Source organism: Filicampus tigris, chromosome 3, assembly GCF_054856515.1.
Source record: "Filicampus tigris isolate MCC_2025a chromosome 3, RoL_Ftig_1.0, whole genome shotgun sequence".
Taxonomy (NCBI): domain Eukaryota; kingdom Metazoa; phylum Chordata; class Actinopteri; order Syngnathiformes; family Syngnathidae; genus Filicampus; species Filicampus tigris.
The window spans coordinates 3,058,796-3,080,196 of NC_141219.1; the positions used below are offsets into that span (position 1 = coordinate 3,058,796).

The 21,401-nt window shown below is 42.9% G+C and overlaps 1 long non-coding RNA gene across 1 annotated transcript in view; it reads left to right on the forward strand.

Moving 5' to 3' along the window:
- The window catches only part of LOC147149584 (uncharacterized), a 137,663-nt gene that overhangs the window by 82,502 nt on the left and 33,760 nt on the right, over positions 1 to 21,401 (forward strand). Inside the window, exon 2 of the long non-coding RNA XR_015086031.1 lies at positions 19,933 to 20,116. This is a non-coding gene — a long non-coding RNA (uncharacterized LOC147149584). The remainder of the gene's footprint in view (positions 1 to 19,932; positions 20,117 to 21,401) is intronic.

A 21,401-nucleotide genomic window follows, 5' to 3' on the forward strand; every position in this document is an offset into this window, starting at 1 on the left:
CTTAAGGAGAAAGTGTCCTTTTTGCTCAGTGGGACATAGATTTGACTGTCATCCGCATAGCAAATTTAAAACAAAAACTTGGCAAAGGAACCCACACACATGCTGGACAGCCAGCCACTCCACAGGTTTGAATTAATTAGTGAGCATAAAATGTCACCTGTTGGTCACAAGCCTACTTCCGCTTGTTTGCTTCCAGTCATTCCTAGTAAGCCTATGCAATGTATCCATTGTAGGCCTCATCCACTCTGTCACAGTTTATATGCTTTGTCCCACACACCAGCTGTGAAGAGATCACCAATTAAGGAGCAGTTTGAGACAAATAAGGGAAGAAGCCATTCAAAAGCTCATCGGGGTGGAGGGGTAGGGGGCAATCGGACAATACCGAGTCTATCTCAAGGGATGAGTGTTTGCTTGTGTGTTGCTTTGATTTGGGGGATGCGCGTCTGCTGACAAATCAGTTGGATACATGTACATATATTCAGCATGTGTCCCAAAACATGATGGTAATAGAACCAAGAGCTGGCACAAAACGCAATGTTGAACTTTGCCCCGCGAGGTCAGTCCACTGTGCCTGGTTTAACGTTCGGCCCATATTGTAGCCCACAGCTGCTGCTCATTACAATGCCCATAAAAAAAAAAAAAAACGTGGGCAGCCCGACCAGGGGTCCAAGCCAGTCATTAAAAGAGGTGAAGAGGACGATTGTGGGGGCCAATGGCGAAGTTGGTAAAGAGAGTGAAGAGAAGGGATGGGGGGGGGGGGCATTGGGTGAGAGGTGGAGAATGAAAACAGAAGCGTTAAGTCATTAGGGCCCATTGTTGCGCTCAAACGGCCGCCACACAAGCTCTCTGTGAATGGGAAATGGAGCTTAATGACCTGAAAAGGGACTTCAAAAGCCGCGACAATAGATGAGAAGGGGCGGCCCCCACTCGAATGTCACTCTGCCACTTATTGCCCTGTCGGAGAATGGCTGCCCTGTTTAGATTGGTAATGTGATGAAAGTAAAACTAGCTCGGCGCCCCTAACCCCCTCGCCCCCCCATCACCGGCGACCCACCCCCTCTGCCCAGCGCTCTCTTTTAAATAAATAGTTGTGGGAGCCGTTTCCCTCAGCAATTCACATTCATTTGTGTGAATCATTACATTATTACCGCCATTCAGCCAACTCCATTGAAATGTAGTGGGAGGCAGCTTTTATTAGCTTGCTTTGCTTCTGTTTTGACCGCAGTTAGTTAGTTAGTTAGCTGTCGGTTGGTTGGTTTGTTCATTTGTTAGTTTGTTAGGTTATATGGTCGTCACGTTTGCTCTTTTCCATCATGTGAATGATGTGTGATGTTCCGCATGGTTAGAGTTTGACCGCAAAGTTTTTATGTGACTCATGAAGCTATTTACACCTGAAATCTTTGTTTGAACGCTAAATTGAGGCAACTTCCACTTGTACTTGTAAATTCAAATTTCAAGCAAAGTTAGTTAGGTTCCAATGTCATCACACTTTTTCATTATGCTGATAATGTGTGAATTCCTGATGAGTTTGGTTCAACCACACTTTTTGTTTTTCAGATGGCATTCGACCTCTATGGTTTTTTGAACATTTAAAATATGAGCCAAAGTTCAACCAACACAGGTTGCAATTTACTTTTGGAAAAAGAATGGCCACGACCGTATGAAATCCCAAATCTATAAGGCTCGTGGTTTAACTGAGAAAATCATATCTTGGAGAAAAAAAAAAGTTGGGAAAAGGAATTATTTTGAAAAAAAAGTTTCTCTATGAATCTTAGAAGAAGTATGACTCAGAAATGGCGAGTGAGTTGGGTAACATAATTTGAATTGTTTAGCCTTGGGCTGGCTGTAACGTGTGTTTCATTCTTTCACTTGCCTGAAGCACATTGTTGCCTGAAAACTGCCAGCAAATATCAGAGAATTTGTTTGCACTACTTTGCATGTTTTATTTTGACATCGTCACATTAGTCTTATCTGTATTCACGCATCTCTTTTTTTAGGATTCGTACCTGCTCTCGTCGAGAATCACACAGACTTTGATCTGACACGAGTTATTAATAAAGATCACTCAAATCCCGCGAATATTTGCATGCGCCTGCAGCTCTTCGTGTTTGACAGCCTTCTGAGAAAATTGTATTTTGTTTGGAATATTCAATTAATCCGGGTTTCTTGTTCATGCAGACCTCTTTCTAAGAGAATGTGTCCTTCAAAAGGATTCCTATTGTCAAGCAAGCATTTGCAATCCTCCACATTCAGCAGAAATCTCCACATTACAGCCAACTGTCCATTTTCTAAATGGATTATATCCAGTGTAGGCAGCATGGAAATAAAGTGTCCACTACATAACGGACCAGAAAATGACTTATTGTGCCTCCATAGCGATAATCACTGGGATCATTCACAACGGCTAAGCACTTTCTGTGACAATCAGTGATATTCCTAAGTAAGTCCCTCTGGAAGTCTGATCAATTACATGGCACAGTCATAACGATATACCCTCGAGCAGGGCTGTCAATAGGCTGCCGACTGGCTTGAGGCGATTGGACATGCGTTGTTGACACACAAATGCACACTGACACACTCACACGAAAATATGTCTGTGCTAAATACTGGAGCTTCACTTCGGGAAAAGAAATTAGCCTACAACCATTGCATAAAGTACCCTTATATCACTGTATGTCTGTCAGTCTTAACATATAGCAATGTCAAACAGAAAATTAGATGAACCCTTCCTAGGGCAGGGTGTCTTCGGTTCACGAGAGTACCATCAAATGACGTTTAGAGGTTACGAACAGCAGGCAATCGACTTGTTTACACTGTGGCTTAAGAATACTATTTCGCTTTCAACCCCCAATGTCTGTGACTCATTACCAGAGCAGGGCATTTTACTAAAATTTCACAGTCCGTTTATCGCCTACAGCCAGGGTACCTTTCCGCTTCCGTTTCCATCTTTGACCACCTTCTACTCACCACCGCACCCCCCCCCCCCAAATATATCTGCATTTAGGACCCAGAAGCTTTGGCCACGGTCAACGGGAAACGGAAACCTCGCCGCGGCCACTGAAGACGATAAAGGATGACATAGATGGAAAAAATGGGCTTCCGACTATGCGTAATATATTTGTTTTTTATTGTTCCCATCTTTCGTTTATCACCTACAAAATGGGCGTCTGTCATAGGTGGATAGACGGACCAGCCCATCACATAGGCGGAATGCCCAGCTCTACTCAGTACATTAACAAATATCGACTGCGTTTGTGAAAAGTATTAATGGTGAAAACTGTTATGAAAATCTGAAATAAAAAAGTTTGACATTTTGCAATTTTGCATGCCATGGCAGCAGTTGATGATGGCAAAGAAGCACAATGAGCAAACACACAAAATGCTTGGCCTTGACAATAACTGTTTGAATAACTAGAATTTGATGCATGTACTGTATATAATCTGACTGCGCTGGAAGCCATAGTGGTGTGGTTAATGTTAACTTTGCAATGAAAATAAACTCTACTTTGGTGTTATGATCCACCATAGTTGTTTTTGTTGCGACGTACCGACTGTTACTGAACCCACATTCACATGTCCTCTTTTTTCCCCAAACTATAATTTCGAGAGTTTAGAAAGCGACAATAACAGTTTCAGACTTATTTTCAAAAATATGTGTTTGTGCTCCAAAATGTTGTTGTCATATCAACAAATGGCCAAAACCATCAAGTCAAATGTAATTACATAGCCCATAGTCACAAAAGAGTCCCAGAGGGCTTCACATGCCCGGCGTTGTCAAATATGAACCTATACAATACGATAATCAGATAATAACGTATAAGCATTAGCTTCTGATAACCTGTACGAACACAAATGTTCAGCAAAATTGGCGACATTGCGGGAAGAGGAATTTGTGTTTAGCGACATGTTAGCCGTCTCTTTTTGCTTCATGCACCACAAACACATATTGGTGGCAAGTCTAATTTAGCGGCTTAGTGGTGAAGTGCTGCTTCTACGAGGGCAAATACAAACGATGATTTTATTCCTCTTTAGTGAAGCTCATTTTTACCTTGCAACACTGGGCTGTTAGCAGCCGCTCACCTAGCTACAATTCCCTACACTTCCTAGTCATCATGGTAACAAAAGCAATACTCTGCATTGGCCTCGTAGCTCAAGGGGGTAAGGTTAGTAGTGCCCTCATGTGTGCGAGACTGAGACAGAACCACCCAATAGCTTTGAAACCTGTATTTGTAATTACCTTGGAGTGTAGTTTTAGCCTGAAAGGTAAATCAGTGTGGATTGTACACATTCCAAAGGTAGTAGGAGAAGGAAGCTCTGTAGCTACCACACTTCGTTCTTACGCAAATCTCTGTAGTAGATTGGTCCCGATATCGCATCTCTCTTTGATACCTCCACAATCAGGTTCTCAGACGAATCCATCATGGAAATTCTACACTTGTGTTGTTGCGTTGAAGAAGACAGGAAGGTGGAGTGTGGGCAGAATGTGTCTAGTGAACAGCAATTTCTTGGCATGGCTTGCGTATCCGCCGAGATGGCAAGTGTAAGATCTCGGTCCCGTAGTACGTACGAGGTGTTTCTGTGATCTGAACAAAGACGCCAGTAAAGAGCAATGGGAATAATCAGATATGATGGAGGCTTTTATCCGCACCCGGTGCGAGTTCATTATGGAGACGAGAGTTTTTGGCTTGAGGCAAGCAACCAAGGATGCACAGTAGGACACTGAGGATAAACTTCACTAGATGTTCAGCCTCCACCCTTCCGTTGAGATTTAACATAAATTTAATTCCCCCTAAAACAAACTGGCAATTCGTCTTTGAGATTTGGCATTGATTGGACTGCCTGTTCAAACCCCACCCCCCACTGGTGCCGCCTGTATTAAGAACAGGCCTCATTACTAATTACACCCTCACCATCTAATAGAGGCACCCTTTAAACAAACAATTGATCCCCACTTAACACATGTACCCACGTTAGTAAAACACAGTTTGCCAATTAGCCAACGGCAACAGTGACAGCAGAGCAGCAGCACAGCGAGAGGAGGTATTGCGAAGGAGGGAGTCAGCTGGGGGTGCCATCAGAGAAGCAATGGGGAGGTAAGTAGGTAGAGTGAGACATGAAGACAGATTATCTACAAGTCTGCTTCTTAGACAGAACTACGAAACTTCATCAATGCTAATTTGACTGCTGGAAAAGTTGCAGTGCCGTGAAGTCTTTTATGGTTCGTTAAATCTGTGTGAGTTTAGCTCAGGTCCAGTTTTGTTTATAGTGGTAAAACACAATAACAGTTGTCACTATTGTAAAGGTAAATGCTTACATAAATGCAACTTGGCCCTCCAAACAACTAACTAAATACAGTATACAAAAATAAAAGTCCACCACACCCCCTATTTCATTGCAAAGCCTCAAAATGATCATCAAAGTCTGCCACCATGTTCTGCCCTCTCTACATGGTGTAGGGGGAAAATATCACAAATTGGTGTTGGCCATCTGTCTAATATACTTGTTTCCAATTGGTGCTGATCTGGGTATATTCCCAAGTAGAGGAGCTAGTCAAAGTGCAAGCCCCGGAATCTGCTCAAAATAGCTGCTTCAAACCAAAATGGCCGACTTCCTATTACATTTCAGGCATGGGCCCTTCAGGCTTTTTCATGACTCCTGTTATAAAAGACAAGCCAGTCGAATTTAGTGTCCATCGGTACAACTGGTGTGTGGGGCTGATTTTTTTTTCCCCCTAACTTTCCAAACCACATGCGTTTTCACCAGAATGCATATTGTATTCTTGCAAAAATCAAGCATGAATAAGCCTTCAATAAGCGCATTAATTCATCAGAAGAAAAATGAGAAACATAGCAATTCCAAGAGCTCTTCACACAGTCTGGTTCTTGGGTCCTAATATCTTCAACATCTCGAGGCAAAAAAGGCCTGGTCTGGTACTGGTATCTTGATTCTTAACAATGTTGACTTCACTTTAAGTCAACAGGTGGCGCTAAACAGATACAACGTACGTAAACCACAGCATGGAACATATCAACCTACCAGCTAACATTTCCATTAGCAAAATTCGGTACTACCAGGTACATTTTCTGGTACCTAGCCAGCCTAGGTTCCAAGTCTGGCAAGCAGATGCAAAATGGGTGATGCAAACCATGGCAGTTCTCTGGACCGCATAATTGTAACTTTTGAAGATGCTTGCGTTCATGATAGCTCTATACTCCATTATACACCACAGGCTGCACTTTGCTGCAGCTATCCATTTTGGACTCAATCTCGTCTCGAGGCCACATTCAGTACCATTTTTGCTTCACTCTCAAGTTGCAGTTTTGATCTTTGGTGATGTGCACCATTTCTTGGGATAATAATTGCGTAATGGGAAGATTAAGATGAAATCAGGTCAACACTTTACTTCACACCAGCTTGCTGGCTTACTAACTCCTTTGCTAGCTGGTTTTAGCTCCTGAAAGAAACTCGGGCGCAACAAAACCACACACTCAACACTAAAATGTGTTTTCTAATGGTGAGCTTTAAAGGAGAAACAACTTTTGCGTTATAAAGCATTTTTTGTTAGCCACAATATGCTAGACAATAAAACATATATGGTGCATCCCCACCGTGTGTGCGACAGCTCGGCAATCACAAAGCTAACAGATTGACCCGATTGGCTTCTTTGAACTGCCCGGCGCATTTAAGGGACAACAAAAGGCAGTTAGTGGCTCACACAGGCCCCCATGCTGACAAATCGGCTATTATCTCTGTGATTTACTACACAACGGATTATTGCTATGATCAGTAGCCATCTTTATCTCCGAGGGGTTCAAGACCCAAATGATTGGCTAACGGGACACTTGAGGCATTAATGTGCTTCCAGTAAATCTTGTCAGTAACAGTGGTTAGCTGTGCCGTGGTGTTGCAAAATTGATCTGATTTAAGTGACTCACAATTGAATAGGGTGGTGGTTCTACCTCTTTTTACAATGAGTACCACTTCAAAAATTACTGAGCTGTTCAAGTACCACCATAACGATCAGCATTAAACTACAGGAACAGAGTAGATTTAAGTGTTCATTAAAAATGAGAAGGATATTTTATAAATAGCTTTTCCAAAAAAAAAAAAAATTAAATTGTAAGCAACTGTAAACCTTTGTATTTTGAACATTAACACTGCACTTAAATATCGGGAAAAAAAAAATCTTAAATGAGTCAATTAAAAATCTAATACATGAATAAACATAAAATAAAACAAAAAATTAAATACAACTAAACTGTACATAAAATTTTACTGAAGTTGAAAAGTAGGAAATATAACTGTAAAATAAAAATAAAATATTTAAATACTGGATTTCCCCTAAAAAAAAAAAAGTATGAGCAGGCACTATTATGACATATTGAAGACTCTAAATTTCCTAAGGTGTGAATGTGAATAGGTGTTTGTCTATATGTGCCCTACGAACGGCTAGCGAACAATCTACCTTGAAATGTTGTTAATTTTATTGGTATTTAATTCTGTGATTTCTTTTGCAAACCACCAGAGGTAGCCTGGTACACTTTGAGGATGACCAACTCGGTCTTAATACGCTTTGCAAGCACAGGGGGTCAAGTGTGTGTTTGCATGAGTCCTTCCCAGTATATCAGCAGAACAAACCTGTATGTGTGCTAAGTGTTGTTTGTCATTCCTTTGTTTGTCATTGTGTGACATTTGCCTTCCTGATTAGCTTAGCACATAATGCTAGCGTGTGTGGGTGTGTGTGTGTGTGTGTGTGTGTGGGGGGGGGGGGGGTGTGTGTGTGTATGTGTGTGCGTTCTGGCATGTGTGTGCCAAAGGGAAGGGCAGGCAGGGGCACCGTTGTAAACTTATCAGCCACCGATGACTTTCCACACGGCTCTAAGACAACTTAAGCCCTCTCTAATTACGCCACATCTGTTGCGGCGGCCGACGTCTCCTTGTCATGCGGCTGAACAAATACTCATGCCTTCACAGGAGCACAGACATAACTAATGAGCCACGCAGCCTGCAGGCCAACTCGCGTCTCTGTGCTAAGATCAAAAAACGCAGAGCTAACCTCTGCTCGACTACCACGGGGGAGCACTAGCAACACCGCGGCAACACAACAACCTGCGACGTGAGAACAAATGAGCGAAATGAAAGGAGGCAAAGTAAGAGCAGGCGGCGTGTTTACATTCTCTGACAACATGATGGTGAAGGTGTTATCAAGGTGCAAATCAAACGAGCCGTCTGCTCTAATTATTAACTGCCCTAAATAAAGCGAACTTGTCTTTTGCGCTGGTGTACAAATAACTTTACTTAGATTTTAGATGCATCGACTTTTCAGGTATGTGTCAGTATTTGTCTATCAACTTTTATTCCCTACATTTAAAAACAGACGTGTACTTTCTATTCCTTTGTCAAATTAGGTTATTTCAACCGCCGCAGATGATGATGTAAATCAGGAGAGGTCAAGTCAACCGCTGATGCGCTCGGTGTATTTTTTCTAATTTAGCATTTTTGTTAGTCAATCATAACGGTAGCAATATAGAATAATGTGTTGGATAGCTTGTCCAGTGATTAGTTTTTTCTTCTTTGTACAAGGACTATGCAAGTTAAAAGAGAGGAACTGTCTAGGGTGCAGTGATTTCCTCCCCCTAGTTGTGTCATATTATCAAAAAGGTACAACAAATAAACCTTAATTACAGGCAAAAAGGTTTTATCTAAACATTTGAATGCACATGACCAACCGTTCAGTGTTTCAAGAGTTTTTGCACAACTTGCTGTTGTCTAACAAGGAGCTGAACGTCCAAATTCCCAACAGGTGTTTTTTTTTTCCCCCATTTCCAAAGACGTCCACTTGCGTGACGCTTCTCGCCTCTCTGCATCTCCAACGCAACCTGCTGATGATCATCAGCAAAGATGTAAGTTTTACTTGTAATTAAAGGATTTTAATTTGCACTTCTATTCATACCAGAGTATTTTTACACCAGTTTTTGTACTTATATTTAAGGACAGAGTGTGAGTAGTGCTTGTGCCACCTCTGGCGTAAAGGGGGGGATAGGTTGAAGAAAATAGCACCAAGAAGAGGAAGAGTACCCCCTGAGGAGATTTGGCAGTCAGTGTAAACGTGCGAACGCTGCAACGAAATAAGTCTGTAAGCTAGCAGTAATGACGTGTGGGGAGATGAGGGTGTGGGTGGCGGATAAAGTGCTCGCCTCAGACACACAACAGGTGCTGGCCACCGCAGACAGCCCTTGTCCAATGGCGTCACTGGGACGAAACGCTATTCGCCAGCCAAAAAAAGCAGCCCTAATGGTGCATAATGGGACGCCATTGTCAAAAATACTTTCATCGCCTCAAATTGTTTTTTGCCACCGTGTTTATCTTTAGGCTTTAGCCTCGGGATCGTCGGCATCGGACACGACACGGATTTAGCGTGCGCTTCCTCCTCCGTGCCGAGGCTTAGCTCCAGCTTGCGGTTTCTGACTGTCAACCTCCTCGGCTTAGGCTCTGTTTTCCCACAGACGTTCCAAATGTCATTATGAGCTCTACTGTGAAAAAAAAAAAAAAAAAAGAATAAACCGAACACCCCGTAAGCGAGCACACGTGTTTCCCCCGTCCCGTCCAACTCACCCCTGCTAATATGGCCACATCCCCTTAAGATACAATATACGCTTATTGGAGAGCCACTCTATTAGTGACAAAAGGTCACCCGTGAAAATATCCAACTTATGAAGGGTCTGCGCTGGAATATGCGGAGGAAGCACAAAAAGAGGTGTTGTGTCCCGCGTGTATGATTATATCTTCTTCCTTCATCCTCCCAGCGCTGACCCACGGGCCACCACTTTATTGCTCTCAGATGCCGGCTGCCTCACAATGTACAAAAGAGTCTGCTATTCCAGACCTATATTAAAGCTGGCCTTTGTTATCTACACACTCATATATACGCTCGCGTGCATGTGTACATATTGGGTGGGAATGACAATTTGGATGCGGTGGAGACTTGACTTCCTCTCTGGAGGGCAACGGCTTGTCTGTCCTCGTCAAAGATTGGCTGAGTGTCCATCATACTCGTGTGAAAACAGTCTTCTTTCCTAGTTTGGGAAGTTTAAGTTTCATGTATCGAATGTAGGAACAATGCATCAATGTGTCAAACCCGCGAAACAGCTGGGGAATACAATACAACGGGTCCTAGCTTCACGAGAGTCCAGACCTAAGATGTTTGGAGGTTACGAACGACATGCAACTAACTAGTTGGCGCGGAGGCGTAGGAATACGTTGGCGCGAGAAGCCACGTTCAGTTAATTTGGTTGTTTTATACCACATTAACCACATTGTCCGGGTCTTAGGCCTTTTGTGTGGGGTATCTGTGCTTGCATGGGTACTCTGGCTTCCAAAAACATCTTTCTTACTTTTACCAACCAGTATAATTTGGGTCAGTTCAATGCAATATGTAGTTTTAACTTTTTGTTTTAGTCAACATTTCCAACAGATATACCAAAATAACCAGCCCAAACCATTCCACTTTTTGATGTACTTTTGTTGAGGTACTGGCCACAGTTTTTTGGTATGTTATTGTTGGGTGGAGCTAGACACACTGTTTTCTATTGATCGGTTGACAGAGACTGATCATTTCCATGTTGACCATGGAGCTCATCACTCTAAAAACAGTTGGGTTAAAAATAATCAATAGTCAATTTGACCCAACTTTCTAGGTTGTTTTTGCAGAAAAGCAACCCCCAAAATTGAGCTATTTTGCACAAATAAACAGACAAGGAGATGGGTCAAATTGGTCCATTTTTGACTTAATTTATTTTATTTTTAACCAGGTTTTTGTAGAGTGCAGAATCTGCCTGCCTGCACCTGGATCAAATCCACTAAAATTGCATTACAACACCTGCGCCACCACTTAGACCTGCTTTTAGCAAGTCTATAATCTAGTCTACTTTTGTCACCAAATTACCACCGCTGACCTTTTAGTGGCTGTTTTTTAATTATATTCATGTAATGCCATCACATCTTCAGACCACATAGTGGAAACAGGAGCCAGATCAGGGCTTACCGTCCAAATAATTTCTCAAAATGAACTGTGCTGTCTATTGGAAACATTAACAAGTGACATTACTTTCCAAAGTCATCATTCACATAATATACTCTATATTAATTATAACACAATGTTCACATCTTTGCCACATGGTTTTGTGAATTCTCGCTATCAAGTGAGTGTTTTTGTGGAGTGTTGACGCTTACTCTGTGGGTGTGTGTGTGTGTGTGTGTTTGTGTATCTTGCCTTTAGAGCCAGTATGTTTGCATTGGGTTCTGTATGCATGACCCCATTATACGCAGGCCTCGGCGGATAACTGTTTGTTTGCACATTCAGTATGAGCTTGTGTGTGAGCCTCGCACTGTATGTCTGTACGTGCGTGTGCGTGCGTGCGTGCATGTGTGTGTGCGTGTAGTTACAGCTATCAAATACTTTTAAAAGCTTGATTTCCCCGGGGAAGCGACAGAGGTCATCTCATCGGCGGAGGGATGAAAACAACATTTGCATGCGATTGGTCACGCCCACAACATTAAAGTTTTAGCCCGACAAAAACACGTCAAAGAAATTTACACCGCCGCGTTGACAGGCCCCGCACACTCCGGGACACAGCCCATTGCCACTTCCAATTATTAAGGCTACTTTTATTGTGCACGTGTGAACTCCATCTTTACCCATTACCAATAAAAAACATAACTGGGAGGAGATATTTTTCCTTTGTCACAGGCATTATCAACCCCCTCCATCCGTCGAGTGTGCATAAAGCTGCCAATCAGAATTAGGGAGTGGGCTCGCAGACGTGAGATGATTCGGCTGGCTCAGCCCCCGTGCACTGGATTTAAATAATAAAAGAGAGATTTCTCTCAAGGCCCTCAGCGCCGTGCCAATAAGAGAGCGGGGAAAATGGGAAAATGGCTGTGCACATTGAGAAATAACTGCAAATTGACGGTATAATGAACACATTTAATATTTCATTCCGCCGCATGGAAATACTGTATCTATATCAGGGGTCTTTTTTTTTCTTTTTTCTTTTCTCATCCCCCGTTTTCCCCCCTATAGAAAAAAAAAAAAAAAATCAACCATGCTCAACGCACTGGAGAAAGCCTTACATCTTAAGCACGGTAATCATTTACAATTACAGAACACACTATCCCTTCATCGCTCGCCGTCCTTCAATCTCATCTCCAGCAGCTCAAGAGCTCACGAGGGCCGGAGCGAGAAAGCCCCTGGCTGTCATTGGTTGCCGTTGCAAAGATCTTCTCTACAACGTAATTACCACCATTATGGCACCTGCAGTTATTACGCTTGCGGTTCACAGTGGCATAGAGTGAGTTACCCTCACCCAGGGCATGGAAATCATCACACTGATGGAGCATCAGGACTCCCTGAAACTCTTCCACAAGTATGACAACAAATCTTAAAGAGGACATATAATAAGAATCGACTATGCAATTAAACCACCATGTCAAATTTTTGGTGAGCTGCATATTTCCGAAAAACGTCTTTAAGCAAGCCCTTTGGAATTGGATTTTGTGATGTGTCGGCTTCATGCGACACGTGCACGACTCCGTGCACGTCTAAATTGGGACTTGTCTCTTCACAGTTTACGCTGGCCTTTTCAGAACTCAGTAGCTCTGCCCCTAGTCATCATGACAATGCAAGATGTATCCGGTGGCTCATTTGCATGACACACGGCCACCCACTGAAAACAAGCTGATTTCGAAGTTTTCAAACAGAGGCTGTACAGTGGCTGTAATTCCTGATTCATGCGGTATTTTGACCAAAGCATGTAATGTTATTAACTCACATGGGAACTGTTTCAAACATAGAGTATAATTCATTATGATATAATATGGAGGCCTACCATATATGTGTTCTATAATACAGTCAGATGGTATAGTGATACACTTGCCTGAGTTTTCCTTCACACTCAGTGATGGTGTGCATCCTTTTAAAATTCACTAAATAACATTTACATAAGACTAATGATATAAAATGATGAGAAATCCCTGCAGTCCTCAGCTATTCCAGATGCTCCAAAAAGTTTACTGACATTTCCTTAAAATAAACCAGAACTGAACCAGAAATAGATGGCTGACAACCACAATGTACCCCACAGGGTGTCCTTGAATTGTTAGTGTTGCCAGTGTTGAGGTACTGTATGTGAACACGGTTCGGTAATTGTGGTTGGTTCTAGATGGCGGTTGCTCATTTTAAACCAACTCATCTGCTCGTATTGTATATACTGTAATAGAAATAACAAAAAGTACCACATGTAAAGAGTTGTGGGTCTTCCTCACAGACACTTTATGGGCCAATGTAAACTACAACTACTTTATTTAATTGATTTCTTTTGTGACTTAGCGCCCCCAAGAATTCCGGGCCAGCTGCCTGAATGTCCACTTTTTTCATGTTACATTTTCCACAGACAGAGTTACGCTTTTTATCCGTCAACATTAGTCGAAGCTACTCAGAAGGGGATTTATCGAAACGATGCACGTGTCTTTAAGTGGAGGGAGGCTATTAATGCTGGCTGGTGTTTCAAGAAACCAAAATTGCTTCAAATGTGTCTTTTGACATTAGGGCTCCGTAAGCTTTATTTTGGCTGAAGCCTGCTCTACTTTTTCATTGTTTTAACAGCATCGAGTTCGGAGACATGTGTGGAATAAGCGGCCGCAAATATGTAACTAACTGAAAACAGGTTGTTTGTCCTTTTTATTGCCTGTCTTATTTTAACTGTAAGGGTTCAAACCCGTGCCGGGACAGACAGACTGTACATAGCTGAACCACATTGTTTACTCAGATGGCTATCAAGCCAAGTTGACTTTGATGGCAAATTTGGACTATTTCAATGTTTAGTTTTTATTCATATTACAGTCATGTCTTTAATTATGGTTTGGTCATAGCTGACAATCATTGTAGTGGGATTGTTCTACTTAGAATTGAATCTCAAATTGTAATGATGCTTTTTTTTCTTGATACTTTTTCCCCTACAGTACTATTAGAGGTTTGAACATGGAATCGTGAGATAACCATCGAGAATACAACCCAGTTTGATCTTGCCCTTAGCTAACATTCTCATTGATGAACAGGGCAGGTATTCTTAGCCATGCGATATGGCGAATCTATATGCTTTATCGTTACGGAACAGGAGTATTTGACTGTTTTGAGCTGGATATTAATTGGGCATGCAGTTAGCTAGAACGAGGTGGAAGAGGGGCCAGCTAAAGAGCAAAGAGAGAATGCAGCAAAAATCAAGGACTGTATCAGACAACAATAACATGTATAGGAAAGCAATCCTACACCCTGTGAACAAGGCTTGGGTTAGCTCATTATTAATCTTTTAAATTGTGTAGGTGTAAATAATATTGCAGCTGCAGTATATCATGCAAATCAATGCAAATGAACGACCAACATCCAGTTCCAGTAAGATCCAAACTGACTTTGAATGTTAACGAAGTAAATGTTGTCATGTTTCTCTTTTAAGGATTATTTTCGTACCCACAAAGTTAAAATAAAAAATCAATGTGGATTCGGATGATTTTATTTCACTTGATGAAATAAAATTGAGTAAATGATGCACAACAATGTTTTTTTTCGTGTCTCTCTCTTCAAAGCCAAATTGATTTTGAAACTCCTTCCTGAGTTATTGAGTCCAAAACTGGTGGTATAGTCAACACATGTATCAATAATGCATAGCATATTTGTAAATCTCCCGGCGAGTCTTTGCGTGTGCCCTTAACTGTTTTAACAGCGCACTAATGGAGTCATCATCATGGTAGGTACCAGCAACGTTAATTGCCTTACATGAACAGTGATTACCATGACGACGGAAATAATGATCGAGTCTGTCGTGAGCGAGCGCGCCGCTTCGCATCAGTCGGCGTTGACGTGTTGTGTTCATTTTAGTTGGAGATCTTAGGCTTTATGTTGTCGGCCTGGTGTTTTTGCTTTTTTTCTGAGGGCTTGTTAATCGTCTTCAAAGGCGTGAATGAGGTCAAGATACGCAGCATTAATTCAACAGCTCCCGACAAACAAACTAGAACACACAGAGACCGACGGGGGCCTGAGCAGTTAAAAATTCATTTGGGCTTGTCCTGAATTTGTGTACTGGTGATAACTGATTTTTCTTGTTTGTGGGCTTTACTTTTAATCTGCCACAGAGCGCTTAATAATTCATGGCAGCATTTGAAATATTAAATGTGTGTATTAATTTCATTTATTTTAAAGCAAAAACAAGAGGGTGCAAAAACAAAACTGCAAACATCACAAATATTGTGCTGTGCTGGAGTCTCCCTGCGGAAAAGATAGATGATATGATTCATTTGGAGCTGTTTGCCCATCTATTTATAAGATATATATTCTGTAACTAAAATCCATTTACGACATAGAATAGGCATAATTAGTGCAATAATGTCCATGGTATGATGGAAGAGACCCCTGATTACCGAGTTTAGTGGCCCATAATATTGGTGTACCAGCCTGGACACGTCTCGTGTTGCGTTAGCGCTAGTGTCAGTGCTAACATTACTGTTCAGCTTTTGCCAATTTATAGTTACCCCAGTAGCTTTAAAAAGTAAAAACCGTATTTGTGTACTGGTTTGTTCTGATATCTAGGCTCATATTACGTTTTTTTTTAATCTGGTTGATCTGCATGAAAATCACCACTTCATAATAAGTACTCTAGAGCTGAGTTTCCAAAAACCTGTGTCAGTTTAAGACCCAAAATACACATTTGAAATCACAACAAATAACATTGCCCTTCAGCTGGCAACCAGTCAAGGGTTGTACCCCGCCTCTCCCCAGATTTATCAGGGATAGGCCCCAGCTCACATAGAAATTGATGAATGGAAAAACAATGCTAGAAGTAATTATTTGTGCAACTTCCCTAGCCTTGAATCCTCATATGTCGGGACTGTCGTCTACGATCCCCTGTATGGGTTTGAGACACGCCGGACCCTTCTCTGGGTCTTTGCTGTTGTGAACATTCCGAGATCATCAAAGTGATGTTTGCGTGCGGTAGAGATACCTTCACCTCCGAGGCCCTGTCCTCCTCTTGTGTTCCTCTGTGATCTTGCACTCATGTATGTGATTGGATTTTGGATTAACAAAAACCGTAAATTACACACCTATTGTGTTACGGTTCAAACCGGCTTTCACACTGATGGCGGACTCACGCGCAGCCCACACCGCCCGCGCCCTTCAGATAGTGCCCCACCGACAGTACCTCCACCCCGTCCCCGCCAGCTTGTTGACGGAAAAAGATAACAGGATTAGGTTGTTTTTCCCCCCCTGTAAAGCATCAATTGGCAAATTTGGCGAGCTGGTTCAAAAGGAGCTCGAACATGGGTCAGTGGTCAACGCTCAGCCAGTGCACACTTTAGCAAAGAGAAGGGGCGAGACCTCAGAAAAAGGGGTGACGAGCCGGTGGCCTCTCCCGGGGTCTGTGACACTGCACCATCTGCGGCACCCACCACCCAACCACCCCCTCCAGGCTATGCTTATGTTCATCACAGAGATGTTGATAACACAGGGTGTGACTAACGTGCCATACAAATCTCCACATCCCAGGCAAAGGAAGAAACAGCAAGTGTGCGGGATTGGGGGCAGGGCGGGGCGACACACTAACACACAAGTACACATCCGCTATGACAACCGGTCCACGGGAGGCGGGTCACTCCTCAGCTCTCAGGGGCGTGTCGATTTGGGTCGACTATGATGAGTGGGTTGACCAAGACGAGGTAATGACAGGGTGTCAAGTCGTATGTAATTAAATTTGAAAGTGACAGCATCCACACCTCGATGCAGGTCCACAACTACTACTGATCTCCCCGTGGGGTCGATTCAAAGCTCTCTGGCCCAGCCTCGGGCCTACTTATATATAGTCTTGCTAATTACGTGGACAGAGGTTGTTGCATGAACAAAAGAGGCAACATTATTTACATGCAGAGGCTGTCTTTGAAGTTGATGCTGTTTTCTGATGTTTTTGAGCGCGAACAATAAAGGTCAGCATGAACTATCAGGCTCTTGATGATAAAGCTTTGTTAGCGTTGTTGTTCGAGTTTTTCAGATATCAATTAGTCCGCTTCATGTTTTCATCTAATTAAAATCAAAAAGGAAAACAATAACAGCCGTTGGGGACGCACAAAAGCTGAGAGAACTAGATGTGAGTATAAAGAATTTGAAGGGTATTATTGCTTCTCTACAGTTTGGGACACCTACAAGTCTCAAGGGCCAAACGTTTAGTCCCGCGTGGACGTTTTAGAGTTTAGTAATTAGAGTTTTGTGTTTCATGGTAAGTCATCAAAAGTTTGTTGCCCGTTGCTGCTCACATAATAATGACAACTGAAAATGTGAGCAATTTGGCTGTGCCCATCTATCTATTCCTGGCTAAAGAGTACACTTCAAATTAGGCTGCAATCGGGCAAAAAAAATTGTTTTGAGGGATCCATGGGAATGACCAAAATGAGCCCAAACTGGCAAAATGGCAGACTAGTGTATTTTTAGGCGACTTTTTTTGTGTGTGTGATCGGATGCCTTCCAAATTTTATGTTGCAAAGTGACACTGGCTTCAGGGGCTGGGCTTTTCCAAAGACAGTTTTCAGAGTAGAGCTTCAAATTTTCACCAGGATAAACATGTCTCCAACATTTTGTGAGTTTTTGAGTTGGGGAATTCCTTAATTTGGTCATTTATTTGACCGAAGAATAGCAATGACAAATAAATTATGTCCAGGAGGGCTATCTATCCTTACTAGAACAGCCCTCTGCCAAGACTGAAAAAAAATCCTGAATTTGGAAGCCATACCCTCCAGTTTCACCCATTCAGTATCTAGTGACTGATACTGCTCAATCCATGTGATGGGGATGCTCACTCAAGACTTTGAGGATATAAAACAAATGTGACAAAGCCAAAAGCCCATTTTTCCCCCCTATCAGCGTGAGTAAAGCTCTCCTCCAGGTCTGCCATGAGATGCGGTATTAAAACCTCTGGTGCAAGCGGAGAGGAAGAATCAAATGGCGACAGAGATGGAGGAGAGGGTAGGTGGTGTTTAAGTGGTGAGCGTGGAGTGTCCTCGAGGATCTAATAAGCAGGTTGGAGCCCGATAAGGATAAGCTGTCCCTCTGGCTCTGGGGAGCCTTGTGTGTATTTTTTCCATTATTTATTTATTTCTGCCTGCCTTCAAGGTGTAGCTCCAGGAAAACAAGAGTAGCCCAAAAAAAGAGTAGATGGATGTTGTGGGAAAAGATGAGAGTTACTTTGAGGCGTGAGTGCTATGATTCAGGTTAGTTTTAGGTGGTGGAGCAAGATTTTTCTACATCATTGGGTTTCTGGGGAAGAATTAGGGTTTAAGGTTTGTTATCAGTGACGATTGATGGGGGGGTGGGGGGGTGTGGGGGGGTTAATGTTCAGGTTAGGTTTGGGGTTAAGGGATAAGGGATGGTAAATTCTTAGATTAGGATTTAGGGTTGATATTAGCGGTAGGGGGTAGGTTAGGGATTAGGTTTAGAGATATGATTTAGGTTAGTTTTCGGGTTTAAGGCAGGGGTCTTCAATCCTGTTCTTCGAGGGCCGGTTTCCTGGATGTTTTCCAATGTCTCCCTGCTCTAACACACCTGATTCAAATGATCAGATAATCAGAAACAGAAACTGGATAACAATCCTGATCATTTCATACTTTTCCAGATTTGGATTCAGATTTTTGGTCAGTTGTAGCGGTTACAATTTAGGGGGAGAGTATTTTGTTTTGGTCTTAAATTTAGGTTAGGTTTTGGATTAAAGGTCATTCTTTTATCGCTTGGGGTGGGGTTAGAGTTTGAGGGTTAGCGCTTAGGTTAGGGTTTTGGTCCTTGTTAGGGGTTGGTTTTAGGTGAGTTATTGTGTTCAACGAAAAGGGGAAAAAAGGAAGTTCATCAGACAGAATATGACAAGGGATATAGCATACCAACGAACTGAAAGGAACCTGCCGGTCTGTCAGAGATCCTTCCTCCAACCCCTGAGGAGCCACATTTACCTTGCATTATTTATGCTGAGCGCAACTGGCCTGGGCAGACGCCGTTTCCTATTGTGTCTTCATAATAAAGCAAGTGCGGTGGAGCTAAGGAAGAGGAAACGCAGCCCGGAGGCCGCTTCGCACACTGTGTGTGGAGGTGGCAGGTCATTATGGCACGGTGTGCTGACACTTTGGAGAATGAGAGTGTACAATGCCTGGCGCCTGCCATTTGATTAAGGAGCTAGTATGAGCGGAAGGAGGGAGCAGGTCACCTGTCATTTCCATAGACTCTGTCTGGCTATTCTTAAGGGCGGCGTGTAAGGAAAATGAACATTTTTGTATTTTGGAAACTTGATATGTTCACTATAGAATTCCTTGTTCTCTTGTGTTTGTGTTATAAGAATACTGTAAATATCTCCAACACAGACCTGTAGATGGGGAATGAAGTGAGGTAACTATCCTGTGTTGGAAAAGTTAGCACTTCGTTCACGCAACCTTAGTTTATACACTTAAATATTTAGCCGCCCAAAATAGTACATACTTTTTCTTAATGCTTTATTGAGGTCCAAGCACAAGATGCCAAGACTCGCCTGACTCACCAAATTTTGCAGACATCCTTTACTTTTGGTCAAATATAGCCTCCGAAGCCATTTGCACATAGTGAATATCCATCCATCCATTGATTTCATATACTACACCACTTACCTTGCAGAGAGCTGGAGCATAGTTCAGCTGACTTTGGGCAGGTCCTTAAGTCGCTGTTTGTATGGCAAACATCTGACATTTTTTTTTTTGTATCACTATCCATTTGATTAGTACATTTATTTTAGTCATAATAGCACTTTGACTGTGCATTCTGCCCACGTGGGAGGATGAGAGGGACATGATAAAGGAGAGCTCAGTGTGCGGTCTTTGCAGGTCAAAGACAGCCAAGTTGTGAAGCTCCTTCCTGCCCCTCAACCATCTGCCGTGCCCCGGGAGCTGCCAGCATCTACCCCCGTTGCGCCCATGAGCTGCCGCAGCCCCTCAGAACCACCCTCTGAGGATCCAGCACCCATGAAGCAGCTTGTCGGCCCATGGTTGGGGGACAAATCTGGATGATGTAAGTGTCTCATTTGCATTTCATAGGCTTGTGGGCAGGTGGCAAAGCTTGCAAACACACCACTGTATTGTCTCATTTTAGCAAACACAAGCATCAAATCTGTTTCTATTTACAGATAATAAAAGTGAATATGTAGTGTTTACATAAGTGTCAGTTAGTTAGGCTGCTTTCAGACTGCAGGCATATCTGATGCCAATCAGGTCCCTCCTCAAATCCGATTTGTAGGGCTGACTGTCCGCAGTATTTTTAGCGAGTGTCCAAATCGGATGTGGCCCTGTTCGGACTGGACCACATTATTGACCCATCTGACGGGTTGCTGCAACGACGTCGGAACGGAGGTGTCGTCCAGCCTGTTTAGTGTTAGTGAATTTGGGGAAAATGTGTTGTTTTTCCCATTTTGGTCCCAGTACATCCATGATTGGTGCTCTCTGGTCTGGCGCATTGGTGCTTGAGTCGCGTAGTGATGTCACGGACAGTCAAAACCGATGGGAGCTGTTCAGTTCTGTTTTGATCCAGATTTAAACTCTTAACACACACATTCAGACATTTTTCAGAATTGTCAAATCTAATTCAAACTAATTTAAATTCTGAGGTAGGATTTCAGTCTAGATAGATGCATTATAGTAAAACTATGAATATGATGTGATTTGGGGTTTCAGGTATGATTTTGCAGGTGACAAATGTTTATGCCCATGTGAGCTCTCTGCATGCTCTTGTTGAGATATGTTATGAGTGTGTGTACACCATCCAGAGGCAAGAATAGACAAGTATTTCTTGGAGTAAGTGTAGGCCACAGGCAGCCCTCCTGCTGCCTACCCTCAAAGCCTTGGAGACTTAGTAGAATGCCAGGCCTCCGTGCAGCATCTTAAGATAGACCCGCTTAGGCAGCAACAGCACAGGGTATCATATCTCCAAGATCCTTACCAAAGACAAGACCCCCGCCACCAACAAATCACCCTCAAGGAGATTTACACCCACCACTCAGCCAACGTAAAGGGACCTGACAGTGGACATACGCTCGCACGCCATCCGATTAGTCAACATCCATCACATCCTGACGTTAAGGGGGGGACTCCTTCTGAAAATAAATGTATATTTAGGAGCCTCGCTGTGCAGGGGAGGGAGGGGGAGGCGGTGTGCGTGGGATCTAGTTACCACTCCAGAGGCTAAAATTAATGGCTCTGGGGCTGTCGCAGGAGTGACACCCATGCATTGAGCGCCACCGCTCGCCTCCAAGTCGACGCCGCTTCTCACCGCCGCGTCCTAACAGATGTCAGTCAAAGGG